This window comes from Anthonomus grandis, chromosome 1, assembly GCF_022605725.1.
Source record: "Anthonomus grandis grandis chromosome 1, icAntGran1.3, whole genome shotgun sequence".
Lineage (NCBI taxonomy): Eukaryota > Metazoa > Arthropoda > Insecta > Coleoptera > Curculionidae > Anthonomus > Anthonomus grandis.
The window spans coordinates 18,374,413-18,392,914 of NC_065546.1; the positions used below are offsets into that span (position 1 = coordinate 18,374,413).

At 28.1% G+C, this 18,502-nt stretch overlaps 1 long non-coding RNA gene across 1 annotated transcript in view; it reads left to right on the forward strand.

The window, feature by feature from the left end:
• Positions 1 to 611: 611 nt before the first annotated feature.
• LOC126735561 (uncharacterized) overlaps positions 612 to 18,502 on the forward strand; it is a 31,651-nt gene continuing 13,760 nt past the window's right edge. The window contains exon 1 of the long non-coding RNA XR_007660442.1: positions 612 to 934. This is a non-coding gene — a long non-coding RNA (uncharacterized LOC126735561). The remainder of the gene's footprint in view (positions 935 to 18,502) is intronic.

Below are 18,502 nucleotides of genomic sequence, written 5' to 3' on the forward strand. Positions count from 1 at the left end.
TTATGAGTTTTATTAAACGTCTCCCTCAGAAACAAAATTGATGTGCCTAAGCAATTCTAAAAATCAATAAAGGAATTTGACATAATAGTCTCCGTTTCGTTTTCATTGCGCCACTGTTAGCTTTCTCATGGATGTAGTATACTTGTTTAAGTTTTTAAATGCATTTAAGAAAGACGTGTAAAGTATATAATTAGAGTTAAATTCCATTAAAAAAGTTTCTCATCATGTATATTGTAGTTATTATTTTTCAAGAAGTGCACCTGTAGTTTATTTTTTGTTACAAAAAATTGACAAGAACAAAATACTTTTTATTATATATACATATTTTTCACAGATTTCCGATAAATTACTTTATCGGTTTTTCCAACATTATTAAAATATCACTTATAAATTAAATCAATATACAGCCTATATACATTTCATTAAATTTAATCTTTGAATGAATAAGCCACACCTCCTCCACAATAACCAATCCACACATCTAACAAATTCTTACGAAACATTTCCAGATTTGATATGTCAGACGCGAGAAAAGCCCGCATGGTGGGGGAATTAATGGCGACATTATAAATACAAAACTTAAATCTGATTAAAATTATTCGATATTAATATACCTTAAAGCAGTTTTGTGACGAAAGATGCTAATAAGTTCCCGAGAGAATAATTTACAGTTCAATCAAAGTTGGTGGCATTTTTTCTAAGCTTTACTTTTATATTTTTTTTATTTCAAATAATAGAAAGTACTTCGATGATTGTTTTTACGAAAGAAGTGGTTATGCTCTTGATAGCATTTTCGTCTTTGGGGTATTTTAAAGGAGCACTTGCAAAACCAATGTCTGGGACTTTCAAGTTTGCTCCAGAGTATCTAGTGATCCGGGAATCTCTAGTAAAATCTGCTACAGCTAGCGATAAAATGGTAAAAGTTGCATTTTTGGTAAGTGATCTCTTAACTTATTATTTAAAAAATAGTTTGATATAGTTTTTTATTTAATTAAATAATTAATTTTTTAAATAAATTATTAATAAAACTTTATTTTCCTTTACTAAATAACGAATTTTGTTACTAACAAAAAATATTTAAAAGAATAAAACGATTTCTTATGATTAAAGCAATAAAACAGAAAGGAGGTTCGTTATGAAATTAAATTTATAATTATAAAAAAAATTATGAATCTATGATATTCCAACCCTAAAAGATAAAATTTTTACGTTTCTAGACAAAAATTATTAAACATGTATTAAGAAAAAAATAAACATTTATTATTAAATTAACATTTGCTATTAACTTGTTAATTAATGAGTGCCTCTTTGAAAAACAAAATGTGTATAATATTTGTGAAGATTTTTTTAAACCCAAAATTTCTCTGTTTCTTTTTTACTGGACATTCTACATGTAACAATATTATGAATTTTTAAAAATATTTCTCCAGTGACGCCTTCTAATATTAAACAGAATTTGTTTTCAATCAAAAATAATTAATTTTATAAAAACTTATCTCACTACATAATTAAATAAATCAGTAGCTTTGCGAAAAAAATCGATTATATTAATTGAGTGGTCAAAAGAATTAACAATATTAAAACAATTAAAAATCAACTTTTATGAAAAGTACAAAAAAAAATATTTCAGAGATTTTTAACATGGACCATAACTTCAACCACAATTCAATGTACAATTATTTCTTTTTAATTAACGAACCTTAAACGAGACGACTTTGTCAAATTTGATTGAGCTAAACCAACATTTAAATACTTTTATCAGTAACCCCTTTTATAGGATCTTAGATCCTAGAAAAGGGGTATAGATCAGAAAGTATTAAATCAAAAAGATGTATAGTTTTAGTGAAATATTTTTTATAACGTCATTAGTCGTTTTAAACGTCATCATGGGAATATCTGTATTTTCAATAAAAAGTTCTAATTTTCCTAGACATTGGCAATGGGATATTCCAGAAAATGTATATTGAAAAAAATAAGGCTCGGAAAACATTAAAAAGTTTTCAATAAATCAGAGACTAACCGATAAAATATTTGTCTAGTCCTTTAGATTAAGACAATAATATATGTAAGGTTTTCACGTCTAGTCACTTTTTGCTGACAGTCTTAAATTAAAAATTAAGTTTTATTATAAAGTAACTTTATAATACAGGTAGCTTACAAAACTTAGATGCAGAATTACAACAATTCAGATCTATTAAACTTTTGCAATATTTAGACATGTTTTTACGTTATATTACATAAAAATGAACTACTAAATTATTTCATAAAATTAATTTAGTTTATTAGACATATCAAGCCGTCGTGTCCTGATGTCTTACTTACAAGTACTCATTTTAAGGATACAGGCAAGGATAAGACGTTACTGTGGAAATCGTTTTCTTATAATCGAGATGCATTCCTATTTGCGTCTTTTATACAATTAAATTATGTCGAATATTGTAGTCTTACATTTTTTTTGACAAATTAACGGGTTTTCTTTCTTTCCTTCTCAGTCATTCATAAAATGAACAGCAGTCGTAAAAAGTCGCCAGCAAATTACAGTCGATATTCTTCACAATGTTCCGGAATACTATAATCCTGTAATAACATTCCTCGGTAAAATGTTAATGCGTTATTAGAAAAAAACAGAAATATTATAGTTAGATCAGTATGTACTCAAGAGCTTCAAATATCATTCTTTAAAGTACTACTTCTACTTAAATCTAGTTTGTTTAGATTATCAAACCTAAACTATCCAAAACTATTACTTTCCGTAATAATTATTACAATATTAAAGGAAAAACTTTAACAAAAATCATCATCAAAATGAAATAATTTATAATTTATAAACAATTTGGAATGAAAAGACACTATACTAGAACTACATAAGCTTGCCTCCAGGGAGAGGCATGACTTCTCAGATATAATAAATAGGGAAATTCGCAGAGAATAAAAAAGGGAAGAAACACAAAATCTAACTAAATATGTTAAACTACATTTAACACAAATCAAAACCGCTTTGTTATTCCTTAATAATTTGCATCTGATGCCTCATATTTTGTCAATGATCTCGTGCCGACAAGAATCTACAAATTGAAATACTAAATCACATTTCCGTATCTGACAAAACCTTTTAAGAACCAATAATAGAAGACGAAGTTTGTCTAGCTATTGATTATATAAAATTCTATGAACGGCTTTAACATCAACAGTAAAATTATAATATCTTATAAAGAATTTCTTGGCAAACCCCTACCATTCCTTTTTAAATATATGTATTTGCTCCGGAAAATTTCCAAGCTTCTTCAAAAAAAAGTTATCCATATCGTCAAAAAGAAAGATCAGGATAATTGTAGTTATTTATTTACATACCTTTAACGTATTTTAATTATATTAGTCTTGGGTAAAGTATTCAAAGTAATGTTAAAAATATTAATTAGCTGAAGACCTGGCAAATCTACAGTTACAGCAGTTCTAGATGATGTAGCCGATGTGGTCAAGATTATTGAGAAAGAGGAATGTTGGAATAAATTTGTGTGACCTGAAGTAAGGCCTTGGACTGTGTCTCCCATGACTTACTTTTAAAAAAGTTTATGACGGTACAAGAGGTCGCTCTTGAAATTTATTGTCATCTTATATGTCAAGTCGAGAGCAGTATATAAACTGTCTAGAAAGCAATCTGACTACAGTAGCCTTACTAGCGGGGTGTTTGTTGTTACATATATTTGAATGTACTGAATTTGTACGGTTTAGTACAAGTAAATAAAAATAGTTATAACTCGAACTATCCTCAGTATCCAACAAGCTCGGCATCACTTTTGCGGCCACAATGGTCTTAAATTGCCTAGAAATAATCAAATATTTCATTATATAAAATGCTACAGTGCGATGTTTCATGCACATTTCATGGTTAAGATACATAGAGGATATTTCGATTTAATATCAGCAGAGTTCAAAAATAATAAAACAAGTGTATCACAAAGCATAACTTTAGTTTCTTGCTATAAATATATCAACCAACAATACAATCATTGATATTAAGTATGTGCTTATTATGTTGGCTTTCTAAGACCTAAATTATCAATATCTTAGATATCTTGATATCTAAGATATTGATATAAAATTATCAACAAAAAAAAATAAGAAATATTTTAACATAAAATTTATTTATATATTTATTTTTTTTACACTTTTTGAATACAATCGTAACAAATAGTAGTCTGGTATTACAAAAATCGATAAATTATTATATTTTTGAATTCTACATCGCAGAATCTAACTACTTTTTATATCCTATATCTAAGTCTTACAGTTTTTGATATACTTAAGTTTTTGTGTCAAAAATCGCATTTACAGACCCTACAATAATTACCGATTTTTCCTAAAAGGAAACCTTTTTCATTATATTTCGGTTGGGTTCCTTATGTAAAGGAACCAATTTTAATAGATTTTATATAAACTTTCTATAATGAAATAAATGAATGTCAGGATGTTCAAAAAAGATGAACATGAAAATAAAATAATAAACCGTGTAATGTGACTTTTTTTTAATGAAAATCATCTATTTTTATAATTTAATTATATTAAGTAATGAAAATAAGGGTATAAATAAAATCTGTATTGTTGTGACGAATTCATAATGAGTTACTTATGATACTTGGATCAACAAGATGAATTTAGAATTAGGACAAAGATAGAAATTGAAAAACCAATTAAAATTAAACAATATTTAAATTCTTTAGAATTAAAAGCTTTAAAGACATTTAAATCCTATAACACTATTAAAGTACTTCCAGTTGATAAAGGTAATGCTACTGTTCTTTTAAATATTAAACTTATGAAAATAAATTAAATTCATTAATTAATTATGGTAATTATTCTAAATTATCTAAAGATCCTACAGAAAAAATTGAAAGACAAATTTATAATTTACTTAATAAACATAAAAACCAATTTTCTGATATTGATAGATTTAAAGTAACTCCACATAATAGTAAAACACCACATTTTTAAAGTTTACCAAAAATACATAAAATAAATATTCCTTTAAGACCTATAGTTAGTATCATAAATTCACCTACTCACCCTCTTGCAAAATATCTTTTAAATATCTTAACTCCATACACTAATAATTCTGATTCTTACATAAACAATTCTCAACACTTGTTAGACAAACTTTTCACAAACGCAATTCCTTTTAACCCTTAGGATCTATTGGTAAGTTTTGACGTTCTAAGACTTTTTACTAATGTTCCAGTTGACAGAACTCTAAATATTGTTAAAAATAAATTAGAGAATGATAATAATTTAGGAGAACGTATAACACTAAGCCTTAGTACAATTTTAAAAGTTTTAACGTATTGCGTAAAAACTACTTATTTCCAAGACAATAATGAACTTTATCAACAAAACTTTGATATGGCTATGGGTTCTCCTCTTTCACCAATTTTAAGTAATATATATATGGAAAATTTTGAATCTCTAATTATTAATACATTTGATAAAAAACCTAAAATATGATGAAGATATATTGATGATATTTTTACAATATATCATCATAACGAAATATATCTTATACATTTTTTTAATTACATTAACTACAAAGAATCTACTATAAAATTTACTCTTGTAAAGGAGGCTGATGGTCAGCTTCATTTTCTTGATAGTTCAATTAAAAAAGATTTACAAAATTTTGAAACTAGAATTAACCGCAAACCAACTCGTACTAATAGATATCTTAATTTCAATTATAATCATCCAATAATAGTAAAAACAGGAGTGGTAAAAAGTTTTTATTATCGTGCAAACATTATTTGTAATAATGAATATTTAACAAATGAAAAAGATTTTGTTAAAAATATCTTAATATAAAATAATTATCCCAAAGAATTTTTGGAAAATTGCTTTAAAGAGTTTGATAATCTACGTATAAAATTGAATCAACCAATTTTTACGACAAATCTTATTTATTCCAGGTTTTTATGATAAGATAAAAAGAATCGCTAAAAAATGTAACATAGGAACTATTTTTAAATCGCAAAACACATTACGATATTTATTAACAAAAACTAAACCTTTCAATGAAAATATAATATATAAAATTCCTTGTACTTGTGGTAAATTTTACATAGGTGAAACCTGTAGGTCATTACCAAAAAAAATAATGAAAAAAAGCGCAATTATAATGTTAAATTAAGATAAATTATTAACTACTTTTGTTAAAAAAAAATACAACAGGACATTCTTAAAATTAATTAATAATTTAAAATATATGATATTCATAAATTTTCTATCATTAAATTACATTAAGATAACACCCTTTTAATTGTAAAAGAAGTAACCTTTGAATTATTTGTTATCTTTCAAAACAGTTTGTCAAGCTCTTAATCAACCGTGAAATTGTATAAGAATAATTATTTATGTAACAAATGTGTAAAATGATCCTTTTTTGACGAATGCGACAATTCTCATAAATAAAAAAAGGGGATTTTTCATACGTGTAACATACAAAATTTTACCGAAAAAAAATCAAAAAAATAAAAAATATCAAATTACTTTACGCACTTAAACGACTTTACTACTTAAAAAGACTTTTTTTGGGCACTAGTGTGTAAAAAGTGAAACTTTGCACACCCTGGGAATCAATCAATCAATCAATCAATGCTTTATTGTCAGAAATTGTTACAATTTGTAGACAAAGCTGTAAAACAAAAAAGACACAAAAATACAAACAAAACACAATTAAAAAAAAGAAAAACAAAACAAAATTAAAAAAAAAATAAATAAATAAATAGAATAGATTATCTACAATATATACAGATTAATACAATTTAAAAATTGTAAGTAGTCAAAAATATTATTATAAAATATACAATTTAATGTATACAATGTCAAAAAAAAAGATCATTAAAAAATCTCTCTACGTTAAAAAAAATGTTTAAAAAAGTAAAAAATTATAAAAAATCCTAAAATAGCTACACAAAGCAGTATACCTAAACATGTACAGATAGTAAAAATACATAATCAGCTAGTGCGAAATTTCAAATCAATGCAATCAATAAAGGAAGTGTGTAAAGTGAGCGCTTTACGCACGGTAGTAGAAAAAAGTATTTCAAGTATTGTCGAGTTAGAAAGGAGTTTTGAAGGAAGAGAAATTTCAAAGATAAGTATATTTTGTTTATATTTTTAATTTAATTTAATTTAACTTTATTTACCTTGATAACGGTAATAGATATAACTACCGAAACGTTGGTTCAAATTTGATATTTTTATTAAAAAAGTAGGTCTACTCGTTGTTTTTATCGTTTTCAATTTTAATATTCATAACAAAGTTAGGTACGATATTAAAAAGAAGAAACAATCTCAGAGATTAGTAGATTTAACCTCAGCTCCTGGGTTTTTAAAAAAAAATCTATTATACCTCAAGTAAATTATTGTTTTTACAATTATACAATACAATTTTATAATGATAATCATTTTAGTCCTGAAATTCAGTTTAGTTTTTTAATGACCATACCGGAGGAAATTCATACTATCTCACACACAATTAAATCTAATGCAATGGGCGTTGATTCAATAAAATTAAAAATGTTGCAAATATGTAGCCCTTTTATAGATACTATTATTATGCATATTATAAATTATATAATTGAGACTGGTGATATTCAAACTCTTTGGAAAACTGCAATTGGTATTCCACTCCCTAAATTCAATAACCCAATGGACTTTTCTGATCTAAGGTTAATCAGTATATTGCAAACACTGTCAAAAGTTATGGAAAAAATCTCAACTATAATCAACTTTTTTTTGCATTTTATGGAAAATAAAATAATTCCAGATTTTCAATACGGATTTAGAAAAGGTTTTAGCATCGCCTCAGCGTTGGCATCCGTTCTTGACCATATTATAAAAGCGTTCGATGAAGGTCTTCTTATTGATTATGCTTAATTTTTCTAAGGCATTCGATACTTCAGATCACAAACTTTTACTAAAAATTGGCTAAACCCAAATACTACAGCTTTGACACCAAAGCGATCAAACTTGTCGAATCTTTCTTCAGAGATAGATCTCAGAAGGTCAGCCTGCATGACTCGGCTTCCAGCTGCATATCAATTAAGTCGGGAGTTCCTCAAAGAGCCATTCTGTCTCTGATGATACGCAAATCTACTTGTCTTTTAATCAGGAAAATATACAGGAGGCGGCGCAAGAGATAAACAAGGATTTATAACTTAACAAAATCAATTTACTCTCTTTTCAGCATAATCTTAAATTAAATAGTGAACAAACGAAACTATTATGTTTTGGGAATAAAGCTAAGAGAGAATTTGTCAAAGACACTTTAAATTTAAATAATAATGGCTCAAGTTTGTCTTTTGTGCCTACTGCAAAGAATCTGAGCGTAACAATTGGCGAGGATCTTAGGTTTCATGAACACGTACAATATATTATTAGAAAGGGATTTTTGCCCTAAAATTAATATATAATAGTAGGCATATTTTAAATTTTTCTTTAAAAAAAATGCTATGTGATAGTCTTGTTCTATCTAACTTTAACTATTGCGATTTTCTTTATGGCCTCTGCTTAACCACTATTGACAAATATAAAATACAAAAGGTACAAAACGCATGCTGCAGAGTTATTTATGGAATTCGCAAATATGGCCATGTTTTACACTTAATATCTGAAAGTAACGTAAATAAAGTAAGTAATATTTGAAAGATCATTTATATATAACGCTATCAACATATAAAATACCGGATAATTTTAAAACCTTTAATATCAACCAATTTAAATTTAAGTCGCGACAGTTTTTTATGGACATTTCGACCTGTTAATTTAATTCATTTAATATCGTTGGTCATTTTACTCCTTTTCTTCCCTTAGAACAGCAATATATAGCCAGGAGTTGGGAAAATGGTGGGTATCTTATTAAATTATAATATTTATGTCATATGATTTTTTTATGTGGATAGCTTTTATAGAAATGCGTTACTAGTCAAAATTTATAAAATTATGTGGAATTTGAGATGGTTAAGTGCGAATAGCAAAATTTGCTAGACTTCGCTTATTAAAGGCACACAAATATTCTTTTATGTTAACTTATCAATATTTTGATTTTTGTAATTTTTTAAATAATTAATAAAAGTCGTTTATTATTATTATTTAAAACTTCTTGAACTTAAATTAAATTAAGTATAACGAAAGGTATCATTAAAGATTATAAAATTAAATTCATTAAATATTATATTTCTTTTAAATATGTGAATAAGCCCATTTTCTTCTTCTTTTCAATTTTTTGAGCGTGTGAGATATTTTCTAAATTGATTTTTACTATAAAAAAACTTAAAAATAAGGGTAATTGTTCTAAAGTTGTATTGGAAGTTAAGAAACTTAAGAAATGTCACAATGTGCTAATTTATTAACATAAAACAATAAGGTAACACTGTTCTTAAGCTAGTCAACACTAGAATAATTAAAGCATATTAGAACTAAATTTAAACCTTACATTTTTTTAAATCAATTTTTTAAATTTCTTTGTTTTTAAGAACATGTATTGTTTACATTTTTGATATGTAAAAGGTAAATGAAACATAGATATAATTTTATAAAGTTGATATATGATAAATGACCCACATAAACTTTGCATAATAAGAGAGTTACTTCACATTATTGAACATTATTTTTTTTAAATCTCTATTAAGTTAAATGGTTGTTGCAAAAATGGTTCAAGCTTGTCCTCATTTGTGGGTTAACACAAAATCTTGCTCGACGAATCCACAACTCTTTACAAGCTTCGAAAATAAAATCCTGGTGTCCACGAAATAAATCATAAGAATTTGTAATGTGCTCTTGAAGTTCTTCCAGAGTATTGACTTCTTTATCATATTACACCAAAAGTTTGAAATAGCCCCACAAAAAAAAATTGCAAGGCGTCAAGTGTAGGGAGCGAGGAGGCCAAGGAATCGGTCCATTGCGCTCTATCCATTTATTCAGAAACTCATTATTTAGATAGATATTCATGAACATCGTCTAAAATGTGATGGATTCCCATTACCCATTATATAAAAATCATATATTCTGTCTCACATTTAGAGAAACATTTTCTAATAATTATGGCAAATTGTGTCAAAGAAAACATAAATCATTTTAACTGGTTAGTCGAGATCGAAAAAAGTAGGGGCCAATAAGTATGCCATTTATCACGACAGTCCAGACATTTAATGAAAATCTTGAAAATTAGATCTTTTTACAGCATATAAATTTTCTACTGCCCAAACATAATTGTTTGGCAATTTTGCATTCCGTCTCGCGTTAATATAGCCTCGTCTGTATACAACATTAATAAAATCTTTATTTCTGTCAAACTATTTTAAAAGCCACGGGCAAATTACATCTCTTTTAAGATGATTTTTAGGTTGTAACGCTTGTACCCGTGCTATTAGAGCCAAAGTAGGTATTCATTGTTTAGCCGTCTTAGACCATTTCTAGAATGTCTTACTCAATTTGTAACATCTCAGGTTGAGAAGCTTCCAGCATGGCCTTCTCGTTGTTCTTTTAAATACCCTCTATCACGAAGTCTAATTAGTTATTAGATTTCATTACAAAATACATTTACAAACAAACGCGGAGCCCGGTAATTTTTTAATGGCACCTGCATGCTGCGGACATATTTTGCTGGCATTCTTCATAGGTAAGTATTATGTCCACTAGTTCATTGATTTCCTAAACGTGAACCATTTTTCCGCACAAAATTATCAGATAAATGAAATATGCACTATTAAAAGACTGATATAACTAATCAAATCAAAGATTCATACTGAAAACCATACAGTAAGAACTTATTATCGATAGCTAAGTAATAAGTATTTTTACCTTATAACTTCAAGAAACATAAGCTAGATTACGAAAGCTGATACTATTTATGCAAAATTAAACTACAATATGACGAAAATGGTTTCTTCATTTCCTTTGATATTCAATAATTCACTCTAAATATATTTTACTTTGAAGTTACGTAAACATTATTTATATAACTATTGTTTCTTGGAAGCTATGGCTATACTGAGAAATGATAAATTGCCCTTTCATCAGCTTCTATTTTATTAATTACTTTAATATTTCGAGGTATAAAACTTTTATATATAGTAAAATAATGAAGAGTTTCTTTAATATAAAATTATTTGACAAAATATAATGCTAAAGAAGAAAAAATTAAGTATTTTGCATTTTTTTCGAAAGAAGATTTTATAGATAATAGAGAAAATTTTCGATCTTTTTAATACACTTTTTTTTTAAACCACATCTCTCAACTAAAAAGTTAAATAGAAGACACAACTTGTCAAAAAACTATGACACATCGATTGTTGGGATTAGCTCATAATAAAATTACCGTGAGATCAAGAGTTAAAAGTCCTAATTAAGATTTTTACTATAACAGTAACCTAATACCCAAGAAGATAAGTAACCCATTATGAATTCGTCACGACAATACAGATTTTACTTGAAATTATCCGTGACAAACATTTATAGAATTTACAGAACATTAGTTTAACTCTACTAATTAACATTAGTTTCTCATGTAAAGGCACTAAGACACAGCCGCCTTTACTCAAGCCGCGAAATAACAGTTGACAACGTCGCACCACGTGGGAGATTCGGATCCGTTTTAGTGGATCCGTTTACGCTTTGAAAGCATTTGAAGACATGGACGTTCAATTTTGATTTTGCTTTATTTACAAATAAGAATCTTTTATGTCATTATATATGTGACTATATGTGATTGATTTATTGTTTCAAATATGTATAGGCGCGTAGCCGATCGATAGTTCTAGCCTGGACACTTATCCCCGCTTCCATCGATACCTCACAACAGAAGCCGAAATCATGCGAGGCGACGACCGCATCGCGATGGCAAAAATTCCGCGCTGGGGCACATATTTTGCGTTAATTCGAAATAATATTTTACAGCAGTTATTATTGTAGTTTATAGTAAGATTACGCATTTAAAATTTTAAACTACCAAACTATTTTGATACTCGCTTTGAGTTTTAAAAAGAATAAAAATTCGGTATTTAAATTAGGTGTATAAATTAACCAGTTTATTTTTAACTTACATTTTACAATCTTAATTTTATTTAGAATAATGCCTACCTCTTGCAGCATTCCTGTTTAAGCTCAGAAAAAATTAAAATGGATTTAAATTTTTTTTTTTGGTTTTTTTTGATTATCTTCGGAATCATTCAAATTTTCGATTTTTTAAATAAGCAACAAAAATTTGGCGTAGGTACCTACCTAATTTTGTTTTCGGCATTAACATTTTTACGAAAAAGTAATACAGCAATGCAAAAACTTTCTCATAACAACCAAGATAACCCACAAAAGTGTCAAGAATAAGTTTTTGAAAAATTGTTTTTTTTCCAATAATCTTCAAAACCACATAAAATATAATATATATATTTTTTTTATATGGCATATTATTTTACAAGTAAATAATGTGCAACTTTGGGGTAAATTATCCATTTTCGTATTTTGAGGGTAGAAGAATTTGAAACACCGTTTATGTATATTTTTCCAATAAAATAAATAATAACAAATATTTAAAACATTTATCATATACCTAAAAATACGTAATAATAAAAAAAATATATTATCTTGAAAAATGTAAAATATTAGGTCCCGCGGTATCTCCACTTAGTCGTTCCACTGTACGGCGTGCGCCACCAAATCTCGGCTTCAATTTTGACACCACGAAACCAGTGTCACGGCTCGAACTCTCGATCGGCTACGATAGGCGCCGTTAATAATTATATAAATGCATTATTTAAACTGGAACAAAAACAGATTAAAGGAAGATTCAATAGTCTTTTTTGGGTTGATTTTGAGGTTAAATTTCTTTAAAAAAATTAATAACTAGGTACTATTTTTTAAGTGCTAAATAGCAAATTTATTCTAGAATATCCCCATTAGACCATTTTATTTAAACTAAAATTAATTGGCATTATACAGGGGGTAAAAGTAAGTAAGTTTTTTTAACATTATACCTTTACAACCTCCAGATAAAATAAATTTACAATTTTTACTATTAATATATTATATAATATATATATATTTTTACAAACTCTGCAAAAAATTAATTAATAAATTAATTTTTTATTTTTTTAGTATACAATGAGATATTTATAGTTTATATTTTTTTTCTCAATTAGGTACCTACCTACACTAACACAAAAGCAATCCTGTCATCTTTCCTCTCATATGCATTCATGTCACATTTTAAAGGAAAAATTCTCTTCTTAAAGGCCACGAAATAAACATCATATTTAAAACGATTGGTTATTGATGTTAGACATTTTGATAAAGGGAAAGACTAGAACATTTTAATCACTTTTTAATAGCCTACTATTAGCACATGATATTCCTAAATGTCAAATTTATATAATAATGAAGCACATAAATAACACATAATTCTGATGTCAAAAAATATAGACAGATAAAGACTAAACTTAGTAGGTACCTATAATAAGTGGTACTTTTTTAAAAAGTTACTTTTTAAGCAGAGTTTTAAACCTATTTATTTATATTAATTAAAAGAATTATTTCGCAAATGTTTCTAATTTCCTCTTTTTGTTTTTATCTTTTGATAAACTCTTTTCTACAGCAAACTGATTGTTTTTCATTTTTACATAATCATTTAATAAAATATTCGAAAATATAGAACATAAAGAGTGTCATATATTCTCTACCACAAATACATTGAGAAAAAAATCTTTAAAAAATAGATGCTGTTTAATGTTTTTATCAGTTAAATTATTTAATATCGTTTTCTGGTTAGTTAACTGGAGAAAGTCATATTCAGTGGAGGTATCATTGAATATTTCTTCTGTATATGAAATAATATACCTTTATTTATATCATTGGGACACTCAAACCTCCCCTCAGCAGGTGGTTAAAGTAGTCATTTTCAGTAAAATTACCTTTACTTTTAACAACCAAGCCAGTACAAATATTACAGGCAATTTTTTGTGATATTTTATGTGCAGCATAATAAGATATGTAAATTTCCGCAGACTCATTAATGTCATATTCACACAAAAATCAGTGTTAAGTAAAAATAAAAATTTGTCACAATTCATGTTCTGGGTCACATTTAGAGGTATATCAGTAGTTCAATCAGTCAGCTGTAGGCCAGAGTCATTACAGGAAGTATTTTACACATTACACTTTAATTATTCGTCTGACGTGTTTTGTATTTCTGTGCAATTTGCGACTTTGCGTGTGTTAAATAAAACCAACATAGTTTACATAGTTGTGTTGGGTATAGAAAATGTTGTTAAATCATCATCTACAGAGTTGTAAAGTTTACGCGACGTAATTCACAGTGGTTTTCTTGTAACAAGGAAAAATAATAATAACAAAAGCACTCATCGTAATCAAACAAAGGAAAGAAGTTAAAGCCATATTTTGGCGAGTAAGCGTCTTACTCGGTTGCCTTACAATGTCATTATCAACTGTCAGTACTGAATTTACTGGACGTCGTTCCGATATTTCTTTCAGTTTACTGATTCAGTACTGAATGACGTCATAAATGCGTCAGTGACGTCATTAATCTTTACTGGATTGACTGGGGATAAAAGCTACTGTAGGTACAGTAAAATAGTGGGGGAATGTCAAAACCGTCAGAAGTGTTGTTGATGTTGATTTCTTGAATCTTCTTGTTTACGTTGTGGGAATTAGTTTCAAGCAGTTTGGTTGCAAAGATCATGTCTGAAATAATAATTGTGGTTTTAAAATGTTTAACAATAATAAAATTTACCACTTAAAAAGCTCTCATACAACGCACTAACCTGTTTGCGCTCTTTCGTATTCTTCCGGTGTAACTTCAATGTGGTATTCAAAAATTATTTTCTGCGTCTATTATTCTTACCATCTTGCTTTTTCAGTCATATTTATTTTATTAACAAATGTGGTCTGGTTTTAATAAAGCAAAATACCGTACCGGAAAACAAAACAGAAACAGGTAATTTGGTTTTATACGTTATGTTGTGGTTGTGAAAACAGTGCTGAAAACTGTTCCTTTTTTGTAGCAAAACAGCACGCTGTATAAAATCGGAACGACAAATTACAGTAAAATCAGCACAGTACAATCCTGTACTGACAGTTGAAAACGGTACATACCCAATGTCTTAAGCGTTACGTCATCATATGGTTGCGCTCGAATGACGTCATGTCTAACAGCTGTCAGAGTCTCAATATTAGTAAATTTTAGCTATATCTTTCATCGGTATTGCATTCGCTTTGGAGACTGACCTAAACCATGAAAACACCCATTTGTCTAAGTTTTCAAAACGTTTTTAGTCTAAATACTAAACTATCTAAATCCGATCTCATACATTTTAAGAATCAGATCAAGAGGAAATAAAATTAACGTTAACGTTAATTGACTGGAATAGTGTTTGGAGCGTTCAGAATAACAGAATAATATACATAATTTCTTCTAGTAGCGATCAGTTGCTATTAGAATATACGTATTAAACGTAGTACAGCCTAGTTATGTTTTGGTAAACAAATGGAGAAGGAAAGGTGTAAATATTGTAAAAAACCTTCGAGTAACTGCCTAAAGTGTGAAAAGTGCTTATCAACATTTCATAGAAGTTGTGGAGTGCAGGCAAGGGTTGTTTCTGGGGAAAATACGGTTGTTTGTTGCGTGGAGGAGACTCAAGACACTAGAGAAAAAATGGATAAACAATTGAAGGAGGAGATGAATTCTTTATTCCAAAAGGAATTCAAATCTTTTGAGGAAAAAGTATTACAAAAATACGAACAACAGATGAGTGAACTTAAGACAAGCATTGACTTTAATTCACAAAAGTATGAGGAGCAAAGGATTTTGTACGACAATTGCATGGAGAAAATAGGAAAATTGTTGAGCAAAATACGGACTTATGCAATAAAATTAAGTACTTAGAAAATAAAATTAATAATTCTGAGCAAAATAAAAAAGAAAATAACATTGTAGTGACCGGAATTCAAGTGCAGGAAAATATATCAGTGAATGAAATTACCCAAATTCTGTTAAGTTCTATGGGACTAAACTTAAGCCCTGAATATATTGTTACTTCATATCGAATAAAAACACGAAACGACGAAAATCCTATTATAATAAAATGTAAATCGAGGGAAGTAAACGTAAAGTTTTTCAGCAAAGAAAGGCTATTAAAACTATATATACAAAAAATTGAAAATTTGGAGGGTCAAATAAACAAATTTATTTTAATGATGAACTGACAAAATATAATCAAGAACTATTTAAAGCGGCCAGGGAATATAAGAAAAGAAAAAATTTTAAAGCTGCATACTGCTTGACTGTTAAGATATTTATCAAAAAAAGTGATGTAGACAAACCAATAAGAATATTTTGTAAAGAGGAGTTAAATATGTAAATAGATTTATTTACTTACAAAAGTACTATGTATGTATATAATATAAGAAAGATGTAATTGCTTGGTCTACAGAACTTGGTTTAAAAATTCTCTATGTAAACATCAGAACCCTTAGAAATAAACTTGAGGAGATAGAAGCATTAGTCAAATTACATATGGAACCAGATGTATTAGTATTTACCGAGAACTGGATTTATGAAAATGAAGTTCACTTTTACAACCTTAATGGATATAAACCAGAACATAATTGTAGAGAAAGAAGGGGTGGAGGTATATCGGTTTATATTAAATCAAACATAAATTATGAAGTAGAAATAAATAAATCCTTGAATGGCCGTGACTGGTTGACAATAAAATTAGTAAATCCTAAAATTAAAATAATTAGTGTTTATCGGCCCCCCTCATCCGACGCTAGATTGTTCATCAATGATCTGGACCAAATGATGAATGATGTTAAAGAGAAGACAATAATAGTGGGTGATATGAACATTAACCTTTTTGGTGACAGTGACTTAAAAAAGGATTATGAGGCCATGGTAATTGGCAATGCTTTTGAGTTTATGAACCGTACAGAAACAACAAGAGAAACTGTAAATATTGCAATACTCATTGATCACACTATAACCAACATATTAAATTTAAATAGCAATGTCGAATACTTTATGCATACCATGACGGATCACAATATACAAAAAATAGAGCTTGACATGGCAGCAACAAATAATACGCAAAAGCAAAAAATTGAAATTAAACATGTAAAGTCTGAGCGTTTTAAAATATTATTAACAGAAAAAATAGAAAATAGTGAAATAAATAATTTTGAAACATTAATTAAAATAATACAAGAAGCCAAAAAAGAATCAACTGTAATAAAAACAATAAAGGAAGTAGAAATAAATGTTGGATGAATGAAGAATTTCTACGATTATTTAAGCAGAGAGATAAAAAATACGTATAGGCACAAAAAATCCTAACAACATAAATATAAGGCAGGAATTTAGAAATTTGAAAAATCAGTGTGAATCCCTCAAAAAAAAAATTAAAAAATAAATTTGTAAATGACCAGATTGAACAGGCAAGTGGAGATAAAAGAAAAACATGGCAAGCCATAAATAATACTATACACAATAAATATAACAGAAGTGAGAACAATGATATTAAATACATACAAATAAACAATGAAAAAATATATGATAGCCAGGAAATTGCTGATACCTTAAATGATTACTTTCTAAAACAACGTTGGAAAAGAAATAGGGAAAAAAGTTGAACAAGAAAGAATGGCGGTAGGATTGGACACTATATTTGAGGAGGACACTCAAGACAAAACTATCTTTTTAACACCATGTACAGATGAAGAAATCAATGAAATTATAAATGAACTAAAAAAAAATGCAGCTCCTGGGAGTGATGAAATTACAACCTCTGATATAATAAATGTAAAGACCTTGGTAATACCTATCCTGGTTCGCTTGTTGAATGAGATGCTTAGTAATGGATGTTATCCAGAGTGTTTAAAGGTAACAAAAATCATACCCATTCATAAAGCAGAAAATCAATATGAACCAACAAATAAAAGGCCTATAGCTCTTATTTCAGCACTATCTAAAATTGCCGAGAACCTAATCAAAAGAAGGATAATAAAATTTATAGAAAAAACGTTTAAATTTGATCCACAACAATATGGATTCCAGAAATCTAGCAATACGGAGGCGGCAGTGATTGAACTACAGGATCATATAACAAAAGCTCTGGATGAGAAATGCCATGTGTTAGTAGTGTTCATTGATCTTCAAAAAGCTTTCGACACGGTTAATATTAAGATACTGCTTAAGAAACTGTTGTCAATGGGCTTTAGAGGCGTTGTCTATAAATTAATAGAATCTTATCTGGTGAAACATAAACAGTATACAAGTGTGAACAACAAAGAAAGTAAAATCAAAGAGACTATCATGGGTGTACCACAGGGATCTGTCCTAGGTCCGCTGCTCTACCTTATTTACGTGCACAGTCTGTCAAAAGCCACCCTTAACTGTAGATACATAACTTTTGCTGATGATACCGTTTTGCTGTTTGTCGGTGAG